General features: G+C 41.1%; 1 long non-coding RNA gene across 2 annotated transcripts in view; it reads left to right on the plus strand.

Moving 5' to 3' along the window:
* LOC146079626 (uncharacterized) overlaps positions 1–25,506 on the plus strand; it is a 518,301-nt gene that overhangs the window by 316,261 nt on the left and 176,534 nt on the right. The gene's annotated exons all lie outside the window — the stretch shown is intronic.

A 25,506-nucleotide genomic window follows, 5' to 3' on the forward strand; every position in this document is an offset into this window, starting at 1 on the left:
AACGAGTGGTGCAAGTGACACGATGTCTGATGGTATATCATTTACCACTAAAAGGGTGACAAAAGCTATCACCTACAGTCATATATCTGCAGGAGGTGCAGTCCAAGCACTTATAACACCCATTGCGTCGACCTAAAAAACCTGTATTCTGGGGTTTATTGGACAATGAGGTAATGTCAGTACGAACCACCCAGTCCCGTATGTTTTTCCCCCTAGTATAGCAGGACATCAGGGAAACATTCTTCATACCAAGTGATCCATCAGTAGTAAGCAGGGGCCAATGTTGCTTAGAAATCCTGTGGATGACCTCGCTAGCCGTATTATAATGATTTACCCAGGGCATTTTCTGGGTAAATGAGGGTATTTTTTGCTTAGGCATCAACAAAGAAGACCTGGGTAAGGCCAGAGCTCTATTTTTAGCGTTGGTGAGTAGATCCAGATCATATCCACGCACCAAAAAATTCTTAATCATGGCATCACTCTGTACTACAGCCTCAGTACTGTCACTACAAATTCTGCACGCCCTAATGAATTGCGAATAGGGCAATCCAAACTTGAGCGGTTTGGGGTGGTAACTGGCTGTATGAAGAATAGTGTTTTACGGTCCGTCTCCTTTTTGTAAAGAGAAGTACTAATGACACCCGCATCAAGTCTGACCGCTACATCCAGAAAATTGACAACTTCAGGATGGATAGAAAATGTCAACGAGAGGTGATGTTGATTCATTGTGTCGACTAATCATGTCGACAAACGAATCCTTATCACCAGTCCAAATTAAAAAAATATCATCAATGTATCTAGCATAAAAAAAGATCATGCTAGATACAAGTTGGTCAGAAAAATATATATCCTCCTCGGCAGTGAACATGTACGCATTGGCGTACGATGGGGCCACATTGGACCGCATCGCACACCCCGAGCGTTGCAGGTAGAAACCACCATCGTGTACAAAAAAGTTATGGGTGAGAAGTAACTCCAACAGGCTACATACAAACTCAATAGAAGGACCTTTGTATAGAGGATTACCCACAAAAAGTTTGCACACTGCTTGTATACCATCGGAGTTGGGTATAACAGTGTACAAACTAGACACGTCAATGCTACATAAAAAGCTATTAATAGGAACAGTGTCTAGAACCATTAACTTGTTAATAAATGAAGTGGTATCCAGCAGATACTTGTTGTGACTAGTAATACATGGCTGCAAGAAGGAGTCAAGATACACAGCACTATTCTGGAACAGGGAGTTATAGGCAGCAATGATTGGACGCCCCGGAGGAACCGTGGCATGCTTGTGAATCTTTGGGAGGGTATACATGACCGGAACAACCGGCCATGTAGGTATTAAAGCCTCCCCCAAAGATTTACTAATGACATGACCAGAGACTGCCTCATCAACCAGGGCTGTTAACAAAGATTTATACTGCATGGTAGGATCACGTTGTAGGCTTTGATATACATCACAATCAGACAATTGGTGCTCAATTTCATGTTTGTATGCCGACAAATCCTGTATCACCCCCCCCCCCCCCCCCCACCCTTATCGGCAGGGCAGATGATAATATCAGGATTGTCGGAAAGATTTTTAAGTGCCAAAAATTCCTTGGAGGACAAATTACCTTTAATGTTTTTATTATGTTTCAAGCCTGTTTTAATAAATTCATCAACATCATGGTTTAACATTCTAGAGTAAGATTTAATGGATACATTGTTAGTAAGAGGATCAAATCTAGACCTAGGCAATAACCTGCGCAGCTGTTTAGGAATAACATCGATAGTCACATCAGGTACAGTTACTGTATCGGCAGATTCAGCTTTAAAGAAGTGTTCATGTAGACGTAATTGTCTGTTAAGGCGATATTTTTCAATCTGCCAAGAAAAGTCATCAAACTTAGTGGTCGGGACATATGACAGACCCTTACTCGGGACCTTAGATTCATCAGAGGTTAAACGATAAGATGATAAATTAAAGATTACCGCGGTCTCCTGTTCAAGGGTGGTCTGCCGGGCCTTCTTCTTTCTCGCCCGTTTGCCGCCACGTCTTGTCCTGGAGCCTGGTCGCTGAGTAGTTGGGTACGGGTCCGAACCCCTAAAGGGGCAGATGATCGATTGGAGGGGCCACTGGAGTGATCATTGTAATCAGAGTCACTGGTGGTATAGTTGTCACGTGAACGACCAGATCGAGCAGACCGGTTAGAGTACTGGCGATAGGTTTTTCTTCTATTGGGTCCCCGATCTCTACCCTCAGGGTTAACCCATTGGTACACCAGATTGCGTTCATAATCATTGACAACTTTCTCCAATTTTTGCCGTTTAAACTGTAGAAGATCTTGATTATATGTAGACAATTGCCCTTTCAGTTTTTTATACCAATTAGTGGCAGAGTTAGCAATTAGGAGAGTTTTGTTGTTAGCTTCAAATGATACAATTTTATCACGTGTGACCTTTAATTCTCGCCCCGCCTCCTCAATGACTAACAGCATCAAGTCATAACTACATTTATTAAGGACGCCTATCCAGCGCTTGCAGAAAGATAGGTTTTGACGCCCAATGGTAGGACAGTTCTTGACCCGAATTCCTCGGGGAATATGTTTGTCCTTATAGTAGTTAGACAATGTGACCCCATGGTAAAAGAAGTCAAGTTCTTTCTGTTTAAGTTTCAACAACTCACGGTAGATCAAATCGGGAGACTTGGGGATTGCATCATCCAGCGGGTCTTTAAACAATATGTCGTCAGCTTCCGACTCAGAAAAGGTTACCGACACTCCCTGTGTGACTTTAGCCATGTTGATGCATTCATAGTAAATCATTGGGGGAGGCTTTAATACCTACATGGCCGGTTGTTCCGGTCATGTATGCCCTCCCAAAGATTCACAAGCATGCCACAACTCCTCTGGGGCGTCCAATCATTGCTGCCTATAACTCCCTAATCCAGAATAGTGCTGTGTATCTTGACTCCTTGTTGCAGCCCTGTATTACTAGTCACAACAAGTATCTGCTGGATACCACTTCATTTATTAACAAGTTAAAGGTTCTAGACACTGTTCCTATTAATAGCTTTTTATGTAGCATTGACGTGTCTAGTTTGTACACTGTTATACCCAACTCCGATGGTATACAAGCAGTGCGCAAACTTCTTGTGGGTAATCCTCTATACAAAGGTCCTTCTATTGAGTTTGTATGTAGCCTGTTGGAGTTACTTCTCACCCATAACTTTTTTGTACACGATGGTGGTTTCTACCTGCAACGCTCGGGGTGTGCGATTGGGTCCAATGTGGCCCCATCGTACGCCAATGCGTACATGTTCACTGCCGAGGAGGATATATATTTTTCTGATCAACTTGTATCTAGCATGATCTTTTTTTATGCTAGATACATTGATGATATTTTTTTAATTTGGACTGGTGATAAGGATTCGTTTGTCGACATGATTAGTCGACACAATGAATCAACATCACCTCTCAAGTTGACATTTTCTATCCATCCTGAAGTTGTCAATTTTCTGGATGTAGCGGTCAGACTTGATGCGGGTGTCATTAGTACTTCTCTTTACAAAAAGGAGACGGACCGTAACACTATTCTTCATGCAGCCAGTTACCACCCCAAACCGCTCAAGTTAGGATTGCCCTATTTGCAATTCATTAGGGCGTGCAGAATTTGTAGTGACAGTACTGAGGCTGTAGTACAGATTGATGCCATGATTAAGAATTTTTTGGTGCGTGGATATGATCTGGATCTACTCACCAACGCTAAAAATAGAGCTCTGGCCTTACCCTTCTTCGTTGATCTTCTTCGTTGGTCTTCTTTGTTGATGCCTAAGCAAAAAATACCCTCATTTACCCAGAAAATGCCCTGGGTAAATCATTATAATACGGCTAGCGAGGTCATCCGCAGGATTTCTAAGCAACATTGGCCCCTGCTTACTACTGATGGATCACTTGGTATGAAGAATGTTTCCCTGATGTCCTGCTATACTAGGGGGAAAAACATACGGGACTGGGTGGTTCGTACTGACATTACCTCATTGTCCAATAAACCCCAGAATACAGGTTTTGTAGGTCGACGCAATGGGTGTTATAGGTGCTTGGACTGCACCTCCTGAAGATATATGACTGTAGGTGATAGCTTTTGTCACCCTTTTAGTGGTAAACGATATACCATCAGACATCGTGTCACTTGCACCACTCGTTTCATTGTTTATCTTATTTCATGCCCGTGTGGACTCCACTATGTGGGGAAATCTGATAGAAATCAGGGCGGCCATTCGAGCAGCCTTGGCTTCTGGCTCTGGTGACCAGCCAATAGCAAGACACTTTGCTCTGGCTGGCCACAGCATGGCCAACCTGCGATATATTATTATTGACCATATTCCACTTAGACTTTGTGGTGGCAATAGGTCATTGGCCCTCCTCCAGTGTGAATCCCGCTGGATTCACCGTCTTAAAACGATGGTGCCACACGGACTTAATGATCATCTTGGATTTCATGCCTTTTTGTAAATTATATGGATATCCTCTGCTGTGTGTTTTTTATTTTTTATTTTTTGTTAGATTTTTATGTTTTATTTATTTTCCATGCTTTTTCTGTTATAAATTTTGTTTCTGTATTTTTTCTAGACTTATTGGTTAATGATTTAGCCAACTGTTATAACATCTGTATACCTTTAAGGTCGCTTAAGCAATATTGTTATGGTTCCACATAAAATCCTATTGGTATCCTATTGTAACAATTGCCTTGTATGTACTCCGGGCGCTTTACCAGTGTCCTCCCTACAGCTGTTTTTAATCACTTTTTCGCATTGTTTGACTACGATTGGCTTCTCTGTCTAGCGGTGGTGATGTCACTGTCAATGGCCCGTTGTCATGGTGCTGATGTTGCTTGTTGATGTTGGTATCCATGGTAGCGAGCCGGTCAGAGACGCATACTGCTGACGTGAGTATGCTATCGCGGGAAACGTGCGTTTACGTGCACAGTGGATGAGGGGATATAAGGTGAACGTTTGTTTTTTTCTTTGTGCCTGATGACGATTTTGAATCAATAAAATCGAAACGTTGTAAGTTTCCTGTCGGAGTTTGATTCATTCACCGTGTGCTGCCTTCTCGTGTCTCAAAACCCATCTTTATATTTGACCGACGCCGGTCTTTGGTGAGCACCGGGACAGTAACCAATTTGATTGGTGTGCTTAGCCCTCTGGACTATATATATATATATATATATATATATATATATATATATATATATATATATATATATATATATATAGATATATATAGATATATATAGATATATATATCTTTGGTTTTGAACCGGCACTTATACACAATTTGTATAACAACTGCCCTGGGTGCCTGCAGTGGGATGCAGATATTGAAGAAGAATCTGAGTCACTCCAAGGGGCTTAGTACAAAAAAATAACTGTTTTAATTCAGTATTCGATGAGCATATGCATGCAAAGTCGACGTTTCAATTCTCAAACTGGAATTTTCTTCAAGACAGCATACGCTGATGTGAACTACCCCGCTCGGCGGCGGGGATACATATACACGCTCGGCGGCGTACAGACATATATAAGCATTACTTACCAGCTCCTGAACGTATCCACGGCCGGGTGCTGCATGCGTGTACTCCAAGAAGGAGCGGCGCTTGCTGCTGACGTCATTTCCTGCTGGACCAAGGCACCGATTGCACTTCTATTTATTTATCTTTCAGTGTGTACCCAACTCCACACGGAGCTACCCGGCACACAATATGGAACCATAATCGGCCCCAGGTTGTCGGACGATGCCTAATACTAAAGGCATCCTTCATAGCTTCAATGAAGCACAAGCCGAAAGAATTCTTTTTGACACCACAGAGGATGAACTAACTCCTGAGACCACACTTGAGGACATCGGACACCAATTATTCCAGTTGAAAAAACGAGAAACAGACTACCAACTTCACGGATATTCTTTATCCAAATATTTCCGCCAGCAAATGATTCCGAGAGGGTTTCGGATCCGTAATGCACCCACTATTGGCCGCTATAATCCCGTTTTTTGTTTAAAATGGGTCGGGATACTGAATAAGTGCAGTAATGACTTAATCTTACTCATGATCGAAGAATCGGCACGAGAATTGACACTTATTAAGGATAAGATTTCCACATTAGAAACCAAATTCGACATTCCTACTATACGCACCACTAACCCTGATTGGATCCAAGCCATAGACCAAAAAATTCACAAATACAAACAGGACCTTCTAAAATTCAAAGCCAATAAACTCAGTACCGTTACGAGAGACTACGAGGAGAACCGGGTATACCGGTGGCTGATGGGGGGTGATTCTCAACCTCAACAACAACGCGGTGGCAATTATGGCTACCGGCGTAGAAGAGAGAATCGAACGAGAGATAACCCTACATCTAACTCCGACAGGGACTTTTTAGGTTAAGAGACTCTGATGATCCCTCCCAAAGATCTGCCGCCCCTTTAGAGGGGACACAAGATGCCCCCAAACAAGGCCGAAACAGAGGGCGTCCACCCGCAGGGGGGGCCAAAACTTGAGGATCCAGAGAGCTACGGGCCCTAGCCCTGAACTAATTTACAACCTGTCACAACACAACCTCACGACTGCCGAATTGAGGGTACTCAACCGTGGTTTATCCTTCATACCCACTAATGTACACAACGAATTTCAATGGCAGGTGGACAAATACAGGTTTGAACGCAATCTTCGTTTAAAGGAGCATTTCCAAAATCATCAACAGCCTGAAACCACCACCGATATACAACAGTTCATTCGCTCACGATCCGTATCCAACTTTGACCCGGCCTCCACTAACAAATCCATCCCTACATTCTCACGGCTCATTGATGCTGCGGTGGTTAAGTTCAACGCAGCAAAACCGCTTATCAACCATAACATGACTAGAGAAGAAAGGGATGCACTTACCAGATTGTCCTCCTACCAACATATAATTATCCGCAATGCGGATAAAGGGGGTGCGATCGTTATCCAAGATCTAACGGATTACAAGAATGAATTAGGAGGTCAACTATCCGATACCAACACTTATTGCCAATTACCCAGTGATCCTACAAAAATGTACAAACATGAATTGGATTCTATATTACAGCAAGCAGTTATCAACGGTACCCTGGATTCAACTCTAGCTACAGCTTTAACCCAACATCACCCCAAGGTGCCTCTCATCTACACAGTTCCCAAAATACACAAAAGTATCACCAAACCCCCCGGTCGCCCTATAATCTCTGCCAATTCATCCATTTATCAACCGGTTTCCAAACTGCTTGACATCATTCTTCAACCTAATATCCAACTACAGGAAACATACATAAAGGATACTACAGCTTTCCTCACCGGGTTACAACAACTGAATCACATCCCCCCCATGACCATCTTGGTTACTTTGGACGTCCATCCCACAAAGGGCAGGAGTGGCAGCTGTGGCACGGTTTCTCCGTCATAATAACGTCCTAGATATGGACCAAGCGCTGTTTATTCAGCTGCTAACCCTCACCCTGGAACGAAATAATTTTTTATATGACGGCAAGTTTTTCCAACAACTCACTGGCTGTGCCATGGGCAGCCCAGTAGCGCCGAGCCTGGCTAATATTTTTATGTTCTATGAGGAAAAAGAAAAATTCCTTGATCCGATTGGCTTTAATCAATATGTTTTACTATTCGTCCGCTTCATCGACGATATTTTTATGCTATGGACAGGCCCTATAAACCTACTGGAAGAACATGTGGCCAGAATCAACGCCAGCAATTCGCCTATAAAGTACACCATCAATATCCAGAGCGATGGATGTACTGGTGAAAATCCACAATGGCCGTATTGAGACAGAGGTATTCAATAAAATAACAGATCGAAATACTCTTCTCCTAGCATCCAGCCACCATCCCAACCCTCTCAAACGGGGATTACCCAAGTCCCAATTTATGAGAGCCGCCAGAATCTCCAGTACCCCTGAAGCGGCAATGGAAAGCACGAACAACATTGTTTCCAAATTCCATCTAAGAGGATACAACTTACAACAGTTGCAAAAAACCCAACAAGAGGTTCTATCCACCTCCCGGACTGAACTACTCACGCCAAAACCCAAATCCAATAAACAAGTGATGCCTTGGAAACAGCAATTCACCACCAGCAGTCAGGTGGTCCAAAGGGCTACCACAGCACTGTGGCCGATTGTGAAAACCGACCCTACCCTACCTTGCTTCAGGACTGTCCGCCCCATGCCCTGTTACACAAGGGGGAGAAATATCAAGGATTTCGTAATGCGCACCGACATCACGGGTTGTTCCAACAGTATTCAAAACACCACATCCACCGCTACCTTTCTACAAAGACCTCCGGGCTGCTACAGGTGCTTAAAATGCACCACCTGCAAAAACATCGTAACCACCCGGATTTTTCAACATCCCCATACCAATCAATCATTCAACATTAAACACGTCTTAACTTGTTTATCAACACATGTCATATACCTCCTGTACTGCCCCTGTCGACTTCACTATGTCGGAAAAACTGTCCGTACAGTTTGTGAACGAATGGCCTTACACCGATCAGCCATTAACAGCGCCTTGTCAACTCGCAAATCGGACCAACCGGTGGCACGGCATTGGCTTGAAAAAAATCATTCCTTAGCCGAACTTAAGTTCATCATAATTGACCATGTCCCTGTGTCGACACGCGGGGGTGACAGAGATGGCACTCTATTAAAACTAGAGTCTAGATGGATTTTCAGACTTCAGACTGTACGACCCGGGGGCTTGAATGAAAGGTTTTCGTGGCATACCTTTCTTTAATCATTGGTTTTTCATGTTTTCTCATGTCTGTGCGGTACACGCACATATAGTGTTAACATCTACTATGTCAACCATTGGCTTTGTTTGATGTTTTCCAGTGTGGATGGCGGCGTCTTGCCTAGTTGCTTGGCAACAGGGCAGACACACACGTCATTAGTGAGTTCTTCTTCACGTTCTCACTGACACAAAACATCAGGAGCATTTAGCATCATCATTGTGTCTAAAACAATTGTTATTGTTCACAGCATTTCTTTTTGTTATTTGGTTCCCTTTACTGTGTGCCCGGCTCGCTCTGTTCGTTGACACGGCCGGGGACGGCGTCCCGCATAGTTGCTTGGCAACACAGCAGGGAATGATGTCAGCAGCAAGCGCCGCTCCTTCTTGGAGTACATGCATGCAGCACCCGGCCGTGGATACGTTCAGGAGCTGGTAAGTAATGCTTATATATGTCTGTACGCCGCCGAGCGTGTATATGTATCCCCGCCACCGAGCGGGGTAGTTCACATCAGCGTATGCTGTCTTGAAGAAAATTCCAGTTTGAGAATTGAAACGTCGACTTTGCATGCATATGCTCATCGAATACTGAATTAAAACAGTTATTTTTTTGTACTAAGCCCCTTGGAGTGACTCAGATTCTTCTTCAATATATATATATATATATATATATATATATATATATATATATATATATATATATATATTAGTGGTGGGCAACGATTAAAATTTTTAATCGCGATTAATCGCATGAAATTTTTGCGATTAACTGCGATTAATCGCACTGATATGCACATAAGTGACGCTTACCTAAAAAGTCTTATTTGAATTGTATGTGAGCTTTTATATCTTTTAGTAGAGAGCTGATATATAGTTGCTCATTTGTGCGCTCCTTCTTTTGTCTTTCTCTACATGAACTTGGTGGGGGTTGGGCATACCCCATTTGTAGTCGAGCTGCACCTGACCTTTACAGACTTTTGAAAGAATTGGGATGGACTTTTTAAATTGAACTAGGACTTTGCACAAAGTGGATCTTTGTATATATCTATATATATAAATATATATATATATATAATTATATATTAATGCCCCGCATGCTGGGACTTGTGGTTCTCCAAGTCCAAGCATGTGGGGGAGGTCTGCTGGCACTTGTAGTTCTCCTGCATAAAGCAATGTTACGGATGTGAGATTTAACCCTATCAGGCCGGCGTCCACTGGGCACGGACGCCGGTGACAGCCCCGGGCTTCAGCCCTGGACAGGTGAAGTCTGGGGGGGGGGACCCCTTTATTGGGGGGGTCCCCACTCCTCCTGGTACCCCATCCAAGGCTGACCAGCCAGGGGGTGGGGGGTTACTTGCTCCATGCCAGGGGAGTGGTGGGTTACTTGCTCCATGCCAGGGGGTGGTGAGTTACTTGCTCCATACCAGGGGGGGTTACTTGCTCCATGCCAGGGGGGTGGTGGGTTACTTGCTCCATGCCAAGGGGGTGGTGGGTTACTTGCTCCATGCCGGGGGGGCTGTGGGTTACTTTCTCCCTGCCAGGGGGTGGTGGGTTACTTGCTCCATTCCAGTGGGGTGGTGAGTTACTTGCTTCATGCCAGGGGGTGGTGGGTTACTTGCTCCATGCCAGGGGTGGTGGGTTACTTTCTCAATGCCAGGGGGTTTCTTGCTCATTGCCAGGGGTTGCAGGGTCCACAGCGCTCCCAGAATTCGCACTTCCAGGTAGCGCTGGCCACTATGCACTTCCCTGACAGACGCTAGAGGTAAAGGAGCACCTCTAGCGTCTGCCTCCTTCACAGTGGTGACCATAGTTGGCGGGGCGCAGGGTCTTGATCAGCATTTGGACGGAGACTCTGCACCCCTGCGGCGCAGCTCTGTCTGTTTCCCCGTGCCCGGCAGCCCCCGTCTCCCGATCACTGCCACCGCAGCACCCCCATCCCACTGTGCGTGCCCCCAGCATTTTATATATATATATATATATATATATATATATATACAATCCCAATATTCCACCTTGCGCTCAGTAACCAAATATAAATGATATAATTCTAGTTGTATCACCTTCCCTGTAGGAGATGTTATCGCTGTTTGGAAGCACAGTTATCCATCTTAACCACTGGTGTATATATAATTTATCAACACATGCAGGGAAGGCATGTCTGAAGAATCAGAACTTATATGGTTTCTTATACTTATATATAATACCAGCACTTATTCACCTGGTCCCATTGGAAGTTCGGGCTATAAAATCGTTTGAGACTCTGTAAAGGAGTAGCATTTTTCATCATAAATCATTCTGGATTTGAATTATATTTGACAGATAAAAATACTGTTCCCCTGATGAAATCTGTCTAGACGAAACTCGTAGGGATGTTTATCTGTTTTTTGCTGATTCGCCTGGTTCAACTTGCTGAAGAACCAAAATAAAAATATCGGATGAAATTTACATGTTGCTCCACTGAATTCTGGACATTGTCTATAAGTTCTAGGCGCCATACCACATTTGGGTAATATATATATATATATATATATAACTAAAATGAGAATGGAAGCTGCAACCCTGAGGGGGTCCCCTGTTAGATGGGACCTGGTTTTGGAAATGGAAAGAACGGGGGGGTTCAGGGTGAGCTAAACCTTATCTTATTAAACAGAATGAATTCAAGTCACAGTAAAAAAATTAATAAAACTGCCCACAGGGCATAGCAGTAAACATTAAAGGTTTGTGTAATACAATTTCAGTGAATCGATAACAGAAGGTATCCTCTTATACAGTTGACATTAAAATAAGGACACCTCTATGGTGTCTCAGACCTGCGGGCACCCAGTGTGAGGACAGGGCAGGCAGCTGACGTAAGCCCCCCTCATCCGCGTTACCAGGAAATTTGCATGGGAATGCCCAGTGTTATCATGGGAACGCCCATGAAATGCTGGGCATTCCCATATGCAAATTGCCTGGCCCGCCACCCCCATCCAGACTTTTGTGTGCGAGAACTGTGGGTGCTAGCACACAGTGGCTGCACATGCACATAAAAACCTATGTGCATGCGCAGACGCAAATAATCGGTCCCCCCTGCGAATGCACAAAAATGTTCTGAGTAAAATAAAGGTTTTTACTCCAGTGTAATAGGAAAAGGCTTACAACATACAGCCTTATGGTTGTGTATCCAGTCATAGCTTGGGCCTTCAGGGACCAAGTAATTGGTTCTAGACTGGTAAACAAAAGGTGATAAGGTCATCTTTGGATTCTTCCATTGGTCAGTCTTTGCAAGGCATTCTGGTTAGCTGGCTGCTGATTGGATGACAGTCTGCTCTTTTGTCCACATTCACCATACTGGATTTAGGCCCACCCAAAATAAATCATTTATACTTTCCTATTGGTTTTAACTTACATTTCTATATATATATCTTAAAAACTAAACAATCTATCATAATATATATCACTACTTCATTTATATAATTTTATATGGATCACAATAATACTGTACTGTAGATGTGCAAAAAAAACAAAAGAATAATGAATTATAGAACAAGGCAAATTAGTGCAAGGTAAATAAAGACAACTTCAGCAGTTTTCGAAGAAAAGCACGAGGAGAGAGGGCCCTGCTCATGAGAGCTTACATTCTATTTGATTTTTGTATGTCATATCATTCTATGGGCCTGATTCAGACCTGATTGCTAGGCTGCGTATGTTCAAATGCCATTGCTAGGATGCGAGGGGATGTGTTACCTTACATGCGGCCGAACGGGAGAGAAATCATCGATGGTCATATACCTTCAAATGATTTCTTTCCCCATTGGTAATAAAAGTTAGTCTTTACTGACTTTTATTCCGGCCACAGATCGCTGAAAAGGGAGATTGTACTGACACCATGTGATGCCAGCCGCCCACCCCATGCAGTCATCAACACGCATTTTATGGGGTCACTCATAAAATTCTGAGCACTTCCCTTCTGCCCACCCCCTGCCAAACCCCAGACATCCCTGTCCAGAGCAAACAGCTCGGGAAGTGGGAAAATCGCCAAAGCCGTTCACTCTCAGGGTTGCACATGCAAATATTTGTCCATGCACAGGCGCAAACCCCTCATCATATGCCACAGGGTCAAATTTGGATCCTTCAAAAACTCGCAACTTTTTTGTTTACTCAGCATCCCTTTATGTCCCTTTAATTTCTCCATGCTCTCTGTATTTTCTGAAAAGCTTTTTTAGAAGTCATTTTTTCTGTACTGTATTACTTTCATTCTATCTATTAAGCATATTATTATTATTATTATTATTATTATTATTATTATTATTAATAGTAGTAGTAGTAGTAGTAGTATTCATATTATTATTATTATTCATATTATTATTATTCATAACAATGATAATGACAATGATAATGACAATAATAATGACAATAATAATAACAATAATATATTAAATAATAATAATAATAACAATAATAATAATAATAATAATAATAATAATAATAATAATAATAATAATAATAATAAAGCTTGAGCTTTGCAGAGCTTGAGTCTTTTCTTGATTGGTTGGTGGGAATAGCGGGAGTAAATTCACAAGGAATTGAACTTAATGATCCTTATGTTGCTTGTACAGTTTTCTGCTTTGAAAACACAGGAAATTATACTTACACAATGATATTTGATCAAGGCAAGAACAATAATTAAAAAGTAAAGGGTTAGAAACAGAAGGGATTTTATGAACTAGTATTCACTACTTTTCCCAGAACATTACTTTATAGTGTAGTTTGCAAATACTAGATATAAGTTAATCCTTTTCAAAGGTAGTAATCATCTTTTAAATTTTCCCCTATCAATTTTCTTTGTGCAGCGAGGTCCATTTGGACAGTATCATTATTCTTCGATGCTTGGAGAATGGTCAAATGAAGATGGGAGAATAATATGCATTTGACATGAAGAGATTTTTTTTGTGGCTTGATGACAACTGGCATAAGTACAGCCCGGTTACCTAGATAATCTTTGTCCATCATTCAGTAGGAGAAAGACAAGGTAAAAATGCCAAAGCAGTGATTGTAGGAGATTTCATGCAGTGTTAATAATCAAGTCATGACTGGATGAACAAACCTTGCACATCTATTTCTGATTCGGAATAGAAATTTCACTTTATCTGTCATACTATCACATTTAAATGTCACTACAATATCAGCATTCTAATAAAATGAAAACAAAAATAGCAGGCTGTTATAGTTAAATATATTAACTGTATTTATCTGGAGTCCAGATGGACTATATAAATAACGTTATTATTATTATTATTATTATTATTATTATTATTATTATTATTATTTCTAAAGCCAATGACAATGAAGTAATACAAGTGCTGTGCCTTCATATTCACTGGTGGGGTGGGTAAGCAGATTTGCAAAGTTACATATTTTTATGTGTTGTCTATTGTCTGTGTCTTATACTGGTGTGTAGTTTTGGGAGATACTTCAGATTAACTCCTGATGCAGTAGTCTGTGCATTTTATCTTTAAACGTGAATCGACTGGCTAGTAGTAATTGGTATTCCTTATTGACCACTACCCCACTACTATGGCATATCAGTAGTAAAAGTAATAAAAATCATACTAATAGCACTAGGCAAGTCAGATGTACTGTATGTACATTATTGTTCTTTGGTTTCATTAATTAGCCTTTTTAGGGCCAGCTTGAAAAGTGATAAAATGAAGAGTGATAAACCACCAACCAATTAGCTCCTATGTGCTAATTGGTTGGTTGTTTATCACTTCATTTTATCACTTATCAAGGCTTAGTACATCTCCCCCTGGAGAGGTTGCCAACAGCTTTATGGTTTTTATGGAAAAGGTTGACAGGGTCTCAGTGGCGCACACAGGGGGGGTTTCTGAGTACCCAGAAACCCTTCCTGACAGGCCAGATCAGAGCTGTGTGTGTGTGGCTCCTCAGAGTTCCACCAGCAGCAAATGGGGGAGAGGAGACCGTGCGGAGGCAGAAGAAGGGAGAGGCTTTGGTTCATCAGCAGTGCTGTCAGGCAAGTGCGGCTCAGCAGCTGTCACATACTACAGAGGCTGGCCAGCCACAGCACTGACATGAAGAGCAGGGGGACCGGAAAAACTCCTAACTAACTGGCTTATTACAGAGAGAAGCAGCAGCACATGGTTTAGTAAGAAGAATGTTCTCTCCACGGCAGCACTGGCTGTAACTCCCATGCAGCAGCGAGGTGAGGGGCAAGTTGTCAGATGTATGCAGTAATGGACTCTCATACAGTGACATATTTTTAGTGTGGTGATTTTTAGTGTATTCTCACACTGCTGTTGGTGGGGGAGGGGGGTGATGGTGCCTCTACTGTTTGTTAGGAGGAGGAGTAGTGATGGTACCAGTGCGTTCTTTGTGTGAGTGTGTGTGTGGAGGTGATGCCTGTGGGTGGGTGGATTGATGGTGCATGTGTAGCTGGGGAGGGAGGTGATGGTGCATGTGCTGTTTATTGGGAGAAGGGGATGATGGTGCCTGTGCTGTTTACTGGGGGAAGGGGTGTTGGTGTCTGTGCTGTTTATTGGGGGAGTGATGGTGCATGTGCTGTTTATTGGGGGAGGAGGAGTGGTGGTGTCTGTGCAGTTTATTGGGGGAGAGGGGGGATGATGGTGCCTATGCTACCTGTTGTGGGGGGAAGATGATGGTGCTGTCTGGGGTGGGGGGGTTAAGGTGCTTATATTGCATGTGTGGGAAGGGAGAGGGTGTTATGGTGCTGATTCTGTGTGTGTTGGGGGTGGGTTCATGGTGTATGTTGGAGGTTTTCTGGTTTGTAACCAATTTTTTGTAAACCCCCTCTTAATATCCTGCATTTGCCACTGGGTCTACCCAGATGATGTCAACATAATAAATTGTGGTTATATAATAGCTTAGTGGCTACTTCCAGGACCTGGATGTGAATTAGTTCTGGTGCAGACATCTGATGATTGGTATTTCAGTAAAAACGTTTTCTCCTATCCCTAATCCTCCCATAGTGCCTCCCCATTTCACTGCAACCTACCCCCCTCCTCCTCTACAGAGCCTGTATCTCCTGGAAGTGCCTAACCCTAACCTTTGGCCTGCACAGCATTTTGACATTTCACAAGGTGATATTATGAATCTGTTTGAGGGTGTCGATCTCGTGTCTGTCATCAGTTTTAACTATGTCAATGTTCTGATTGTGTGGTTGACATTATGAACTCTGACATGGTAACTGTGGACCTGGACTTTCCACAATGCAATCTAGGTGACTGCGTAGGGCTCAGCAGCTCACAAGGGGCCCCATAAAGATATACTGGCCATTGAAAACATTCCCAGACACGAATTGCATGACAACCGACGGACTTGACATCAGATCAACCTGCACACACTCCCAAAGTCCCTTTGATGTTTGGACATACAAAATGTTTTTCATCCGCTGTATGTGGTCAGTCAGTTTATTTGAAATGTGACACAGGTAGTAAGCCTACTTCCATAAAGCCTAGAGACTTATATTTGTATGCAATGCTAATGATCACACAGCTCAGCATTTATTGGTAGACTGTACACTTGCCAAGGTACTCTATTGATACAGGCTGCAATCAGCAAAAAATATATAGTAGTATGGATTGTTTGAGGTGGGACCCAAACTGGTATCTTGCCTAGGGTCCTGTGAGGTCTAAATCCGCCTCTGTACTGCATGCCTTTTAGTGATAGACATTTTAAACTCATACAGTACTTTCAGGCCTCAAATTATGTTATTCTAACACTTTTGTTCTATATGCATAGACTGTTTGTATCCTGATATTAATATATACACAATGTGTGTGAATGTCTGAAAAGTTAGAATTACAGGCCCTCATTCAGCTCTGATCGCAGTACAAATTTGTTCTCAAAATGGGCAAAACCATGTGCACTGCAGGTGGGGCTGATGTAACATGTGCAGAGAGAGTTAGATTTGGGTGTGGTGTGTTGAAACTGAAATCTAAATTGCAGTGTAAAAATAATGCAGCCAGTATGGTACTTATGTATTATCTGGGCTCCCATGTTAAATGCACCCCATTTATTCATACCCCTACTATCCAACTAAGCATGGAGTTGATTTTATATAGTGTGGCGAGCGTAGCGAGCCACCATGCCCGAAGCGTGGCGAGGGGATGCGGTCTCATAAGAAAAACGGGAGCCCAGATATTACATAAGTACCGCCAGTATTACCCTGCACAGAAACAAAAAAAACTCACACAAATATAACTCTCTCTATACATGTTACATCTGCCCCACCTGCAGTGCATGTGGTTTTACCCATTTTGAGAACAAATTTGTACTGCGATCAGATCTGAATAAGGGACACTGTGGAGACCTCTTTACAAAAATCTATCTACACAGATAGAACAAGTCTTTTCTTTGAATAGTTATATCTAAAAGGCTATGTTATGGGCAGATCTGGATATAATTTTCCCTGACTTTCTTTCATGAATTCAATTTTTCTTTCTTTTGCAGTTTTTTGTTTAAAATAGGCTGATTAAAGTACTGTAATTACGGCCTTAAAACATAAATAGTAATCAATTGGCAAATCTTAAATCTGAAAAATGTATAACCCCAAACAAAAATAAACACAATAAGCAACCTCCAATTACTGTTAGTTCTGTGCTAAGTTCTGGGCACCAGTACATAAAACAGATATTGTAGAATTGGAGAGGGTTCAGAGAAGTGCAACTAAATTGAGTAAGGTGGGTATTCAATGTGAGGGTCACGGCGGTCGCACTTGCTCGACCGCCGTGACTCAGTCCTGTTCTCGGTCAGCTCGACCGAGAACATGCAATGTCCCGCCTGCTGGGGAGCGAGAAGGGGGCATGGCCGCTAGTAGCGGCCGTGAAGAGGCGAGCTGCAGCTGACAGCTCGTCACTTCCCGGCTGTTCTCAGCAGAACGAGAACGACAGCTAGTGATGTCAGGCTTGTTATGCCGAGATACCCCGCTCAATGTTGTCGGGGAAAACAGCATTGAATTGGGAGGTGCTCGCTGGAGATTGAATATCCCCCTAAGGGTTTAGAGTCATTAGACCAGGGGTTGAAGTGGGATGACAGGGTAAAACTACTAATGATTTGGGGAACTAATTCTCCCTCCACCACAGCCCTACACAGTAATTCAAACAGAAATGCCTGTCCCAGCATCGTCCTTTATCTGTATGCATCACAAGGTACTATTGCTGTTTGCCTTATGTGTAAGAGGCACTACTATATGTGGACATTGTGTATAAGCAACCATTCTGTGTTGCTTACACGTACAAGGAGTACTAGAAACACTATAGTGGTGTAATGTGAATAATGGGCATCACTGTTTGTCAATATGTGTATGTGTATAAGGGGCACTACTACATTGTGTATTATAAATCAGGGCACCACCTCTTTCGTAACACTTTATGCCCTGCATTAGACTATGAAGAGAGGTTAGCTGGGTTAGCTATGTTTTACATTGGAAAAAATGGCATTTAAGAGGGGTTATGATTAATATATATAAATATATCAAGGGTCAATGCAGAGACTGTCAGGTTCTATGAGGTATGTGCACAGGACAAGCAGGCACCCCCAAAGTTAAGAGGAGAGGAGATTTCATACACTGCAAAGAAAAGGAGTTTTTACAGTTAGGACAGTTAAGATATCACATAATCTGCCAGAAAATGTTGTGATGGCAGACCTAATTTATATATTTAACCATTAGAGAAATTTTTTAGCAGAAAATAATATCCATTCATTTTAATGTATAATAGTGGACCAGTAAGGAACATAACAGTCATTGATCACCTTTATTCTAAAATACTAGTTAAAAGTCTGTCAAATGATGGCTTCTGCTATGTAATTTCACTTTGAGCTGTGAAAGTTTTACATTTTAATTTGAAATGTAACAGTAGCCCACAAACACTCCACCCCACTCCCAGTACCAATCAGCTCCTGCCTCAAATCTCCAGTCTTCACAGCACCCTCTCTCCATATCCAGCAAGTTTGAAACAGATTGGTGTCCCTGCAAAAATGTCTTTCATTTTTTGTTATGACAACATTTAACACAAAAAGGAGTAATTTGGTACGTCGAGTGGCCTCTAGGGGTAACTGGTGGTACTTCACCTCATAGAGGTGAAAAGTAGTTTGCCTTTTATAAATAGATAGGTTGAACTCGAATGACTGACATATTTTTTCCACCTCGTTAACTATGTTTATTATATTACTATTATGGGGGAAATTTAGTAAAGGAAATTTGTAAAAAATAGGTGTATTTGTATTTAGAAATACACTTATTTTTGACATTTACTATCCCGAAAATACGGCAATTCGTTTTCGTATTGATAGCACATCAATACGAAAATGAATTGCCGTATTTTCGGGATAGTAAATGGCAAAAATAAGTGTATTTCTGGATACAAATACACCTATTTTTTGTTACAAATTTCCTTTAGTAAATTCCCCCCAATGTTTCAATTAAGGCAGTATATCAGCAGACTACTACTGTGGAAAATACATTGTATACGGTAGATGTCAAATTCATTTTTCATTTTCTAGACTCAAAAAGGGCGAGATGTACTAAACCTTGAAAAGTGATCAAATGGAGAGTGATAAACAACTAACCAATCAGCTCCTACCTCTCATTTTTCAAACTCAGTCTGTAGCATGGCAGTTATGAGCTGATTGGCTGGTACTTTATCACTCTACATTGTATCACTTTTCAAACTTAGTACATCTGGCCCAAAGAATAGTAGCCAACAGAAAGACATTTACTTTATACTTTCTCTGCAGATCAATGTTATGTACTGTACAAAGTTATCCCATAAGTACCACTAAATATGTGGATCCCTGCAGACCGCCTGTGTGCTGTCAACATGAACATAGTCGTTCTAGGAGCACTAAAAACTGTTTGTGTATTGGAAATTTAGCAAAACAAAATCCTAAACATGAAATTAACACATTTGAATTTAATTTAAGCATAAGAAGTATAGTAAATATAGTACAGGTTGAGAATCCCTTATTCAAATATCCCTTATCCAAATTATTCCGAAAACCATACATTGCAGAAAGTGAAACATTTTTTTTTTGCCAAAAGCACTACTGGGTACATCTGTAACTGGCACTACTGAAGACATGATATGGAACTGGCACTAAATATATGCAAGAAAATGATTGCTTGGCATTCAAATTCAGTACCTGATATAGTACACATACTTAGTTCATGTTTTGAAACCTTGTTTTATGCACAAATAAAATATATTCGTGTGTGTTTCATATGCTTGGTTTGTCTGTACAACATAAATGCAAAATATCTCAATATACATCATTTAAATATAAAAATATTCAGAAATATGGAATAATCCATTAGCCAAAATTCTTCTGGTCATGAGCATTTTGGGTAAGGGATACTCAACCTGTAATATAAGTGATACCTTTAATCAGAGCCGGCCCTAGCCGAAATGACGCCCTAGGCAAGATTTTGGCTGGTGCCCCCTAGCACCGCCTCTAGTTCTGCCCCTGCTTCCCTTTCCCAGCACCATCAACCCTCATAATAGAAACAGTGCACACATTCAGTGCTCAGCCCAAACAGGGGTGTGTTCTTGCTGGGAAGTTGCATGGCCACACAATACTACCCCCAATTCAAATTATGCCACACAGAAGTGCAAGTGTCCCTTATTTACGTTACATCAAACAATAGTACCACTTTACCTTATGTACATTACTCCTCACATTATTCACATTATACCCTTAGAAAAAATCCTGAGAAAATATTGTATTTTAAGCACCTCCATGGCCACACTGCAACCCAGCACAAAGCAGTGTGTGCTGGGCAGAGGAGAAGAGCTGCAGCTGCTGCTGTCACTTAAGGGGAGGGGGCCCGGGGACCCCACTGGGCCCTTCCATCAGACTTTGGCCTGGGTTACACATGACACACATTATTAATGTCCATATAACCATAATGCCCCTTACACATTATGACAACTTTTATTAATGCCCTTCATACAAATAATGACACGCATAATGCCCATTACACATATGTTGCACATTATTAATGCCCTTATACACATGACACATATAATGCCTGTTACACATATGTCGCACATTATTAATGCATTTATACATGACACACATAATGCCCCTTACACATATGCCGAACACTATTGCACAACCAACCCACCCGCAGACAGCACTCGCACAGCCGCTAACACTGTGACCTCTGCCTCTGCTTGGATACAGATGTTTCCTCATACATTTTGACTCAATACGCCATGCAGCTCCTGGCCAGTTCTGCTAACATTGGGTGCCTTTTTTGCTGAAAATTCGTCTTATTTGCACACACAAGGAGCTTCCGATGATTAAAATTATATGTGGCATGAATATATTCTGTGTGCGACTGTGTCTGTACCTGCATATGTTACAGTGATTTCCATGAATACACTATTTCATATGCAGATACAGCCTCACTCACACACAGAATATAGGCATGCTGCATATCATTTTTATCAGCAGAAGCTGCTGGTGCCCCTAGGCATTCCAAATGCCCTAAACAATTGCCTAGTTTGCCTATGCAAATGTACCACATAGAAAAATTAATTATAAAAGTGTAGTTGGTACATAGTTCATCATCATGAACCAAGTCACTTTGACCTTTAAAATAATTTTTTGTTGCTTTCTATTTTGTAGTGGCAAACAGGATTTTGTCATTTCAAAGTGTATAATGTATTTATTTAGATTTTTCAGGTAAAATATCTTATTTTTTCAAACATAAAAGATTAAAAACAAACAGTTCTAGATCAATAAGAAATGTTAAATAAAACAATGGTGGAAGAATTGAGAAACTCTGTAATGGCAGCTAATATTTGGCCCTGTAAGCCAACACTTTATCTGAAGAGAAGGACACAATTAAGAACACTATCACTACTACTAATGATAATAATAATAATAATAATAATAATAATAATAATAATAATAATAATAATAATAATAATTATTATTATTATTATTATTATTATTATTATTATTATTTTCATCATCACCACAATCATCATCAGGTAGTACTACTTCTGTACTACTGATTATTATTATTATTATTATTATTATTATTATTATTATTATTATTATAATCATTATCATCCTCATCTAAGGTGTAAACCAATGTTTGTGTGGGAAAAAGTACAAAATATGAATTATTGATATACCAAAAACAAAAGTCGTTTAAATGTTTTATTTATTCCCTTTCTTTAGGTGTAATATACCTGCATTGGTGCCTCGTTAATGGTATTTGTTATCTTGTTCAAATAAGCCTCTCGAAAAAGAATTTACATTACAGCCCTATGAGACATGCCCCACCTGCTGAATTGTAGAGCACGACAAAGTCTGCACACAGCATACACATGCTGGCAGATCCATTACAAAGCTAGCTAAAATGTGTATATATATGCTGGGAATGTGCTGTAACAGTAGTTTTATGCTCTAAAAACCCAATAAATGCATCATTGACTTTGAGGGCTACCATATAAGTTCCTATTATACAAGGTCCATTAACTTTTGGCTTATTTTAATACTGCATTTTTTTTCCATAAAGCATTGATCTCCCAGGAACAAAGTCTCCTTATCACTTATCATGTAACACAAATTTACATACAGTATGATTTCATGTTCTGATATTTATTATGTACAGTAATACTTGAATCATATTAAACATTGAGAGGTGACATACATGTCAATGTTTAATTTGATTATACATTGAGTATACAATTGAATATACTGTAAATGAAGTAGTTCGTATGTATTCTATACATTTTTGTTTCACTGCAGGTTTTGGCAAATCTCTATTCTAGACTCCTTTGGTTAATTGGGGAAGAGTTTTTCTTTCAATACTGCTACCTGAAATAAGAAGGCCAGATCACTACGGTATGACGTAAAGTACTGATATGGCAACATGTTTCTGATAATCATGGAACACTGCTTAATTTGAGTATACACTAAAGAAATATCTACCAGAGCTGACAGGTTGGAATGAAAATCTGGTAAATGAGTAGAGCAAATGGCAACTGACCATTTTCTCCCATACAACTACAAAAACGGTTGTACATACAAATTGGCTAAAACCTTTATTTAACCAATTTGTCTGAAAAACAGGTTGTGTCTATTATCCAGTGTTTAGGAACAAATGGTTGATTGTCATTGTCATTTTATCTTACCCATTACCAGCTTTTCATTTCAACCACCCAGCTCTGGCAAATGATCTGACAGATATATAGGGTATGCCCAGCTTTACTATCAATATACCACTGATCTGTAAAATTACATTATGTGGATGGTGAGAACAGAATTCAAGTGTCTAACATTGGGGGTTATTCTAGTTCACTCTTTCTCACAAAATCCTTCTTAGATGGACAAAACCATGTGCACTGCAGGTGCGGCAGATGTAACATGTGCAGAGAGAATTAGATTTGGGTGCGGTTTTAATTTGGGTGCGGTTTTAAGTGAGATCTATATTGCAGTGTAAAAATAAAGCAGCCAGTATTTACCCTGCACAGAAACAAAATAACTCACCCAAATCTAATTTTCTCTGCACATGTTACATCTGCCCCCCTGCAGTGCACATGGTTTCTTCCATTTAAGAAGGATTTTGTCAGAAAGAGTGAACTAGAATAAGGCCCATTGTGAGAAAATATTTAGAGAAAGTCTGTTTCTAGGCATATTGGAGGGCATATTTGTGCTGAATATAGATCCCTGATAGACTCTGTACATTGGCTGCTTTTACCTATGGGCCGCAGCCCCCCCCCCCCCCCCACACACACACAGATAAAATCTGTCACTGTAGTGAAGCCAAATGCAGTCCATGAGACTGTACTGGCTTCACTGTGACTGGCAGTAACTTCCTATTGAAAGTCATATCTGCTAGTCATCCAAGACAGTGCCCTTGTGTGGTCTTCCCTCCCTCCAGGGCTGCCTCTTCCGCTTTGGCTTCTATGGGCTGCAGTTGAAGCAGCCCATAGAAGCTGGGGGTATGCACATGTGCAGTGCAGAGGATGATACTGTGCCTGTCCCATGCATTCCACAGAAACCAGGATCATAGCAGGGAGCAATGTGGGTGCAGCAGTGGGGGTGGATCATGGACAGCGGCAGCCTCCTCCAACATATAACCTGTGCATATAACAAATCACCAATAAGTATGAAGCTAAATTGTATATTAAAAGTATATTTTGAGTAATGACTAAATGCATAAGCAAACAATACATACCATAACACATTTGTCAATACATTCATAAATAAATATTCACATAGAAATCTGTAAGCAACACAATGCTTAACTTGTAAGTAGTTTGTAGACACAGTGTACAACCAAAACACCTAAAAACAGCTGTTTATCTATAAAAAGCAGACCTAGTATAGCTGTCCAAATAATGTATTGCAATTGATCCCACTAATGGATTAGGCACCGAGGAAGGTGTTACAATAATGGAGTAAAGGGTCATAGCAATTTTTAAGAAAAGAAGCCCATGTGATTGTTTGACTAGGAACAAGAAAATTATTTATGGTATAGTACTTTTACATTTTCCAAAGAGAAATCAGTAAGTTGCAGCTCATAAAGATTTTCATGTCTCTATCATATATAGCTCATGTTGGAAATCTCACTCGTGAAGATACACACCCTGACTCAGAAGGGGGAGCTGAGACAGATTGGGTTGAATTAGCAGTTAATAAAAAAATTGCACTATGTACATAATGAATATTACATGCAGGGGGATCAGAACCTCTTTAGGTTGGGGGGCCAAGACATAATGATTTTTGCCCATAGCCTCGGTCCTCCTTGGAAAATTTGCTAATATATACACTGTACTGTATACAAAGAAACCATGATCGGGCATTTCTATTATCAGGCAAAGCTTCAACGCGTGCCCTCAGAAGGTGAATTGCACAATCATGATGCAAATATGATTAAATAATGAAATGTTGATGCCACTTCAGCAGATTATGTGCACCCCGGACACTATAAGCTCCGGAGTTGCAGAGTTGGATGACTAGAGCCAGTCTGGTCCGACGTTCTGGGTTCTAGTTTTAATCCATTCATAGGAATTTACCGGACTGCTCCCACTCCTCTTCTCCTTCAGGGTTGGTGCCTCTCTCATGTTTGGGGGTGCAAGCTTCCCCCTTTCCCTCCCCTCATTCCGATGCCCCTGGCTACATGTATACTACATTAGGATTTGTATGCATTGCATTGTTTTCTTAGAAAATTTCTTGTCTACCATTGTAAAAATATATTTGGCAGATACAGTAGTTTAGCAGCTAAATCCATTCATATGTTCAGAGTATCCGGGCTCATATATATTTTATCATGATAGATTCTTAGCTAATAAACTGAGCTTCTTAGAAAAGGAAGTTTGACCAAGTACTCCAAGAAATGGATTTGAGCTTTCTTGCACCATGTGCACAGTACACAATAACCTGAAATTGCTCTTTATGTGGAGCCTGGTCACCAAGCAGGAGTCTGTACAATGAACAATATTGACAATTCCAAAAGTGGTTTTACAGTGAATACTCAATAAATTAGCCATAGTTAATTCCAGGGAAATCAGGATGCAGCAATTGGGTCACATAGGCAGTGCCGTAACTAGGGGGAACTAGGGGGTCACGCACCCCGGACGCTGGCTAGAGGGTGCATAGCGAGACAGTAGAATTGATTGTGCACTGTGGTGAACATCCCTCCCGCTAGACATT

The sequence above is a fragment of the Crinia signifera genome, chromosome 5 (assembly GCF_055691185.1).
Source record: "Crinia signifera chromosome 5, ASM5569118v1, whole genome shotgun sequence".
In the NCBI taxonomy this organism is placed as follows: domain Eukaryota; kingdom Metazoa; phylum Chordata; class Amphibia; order Anura; family Myobatrachidae; genus Crinia; species Crinia signifera.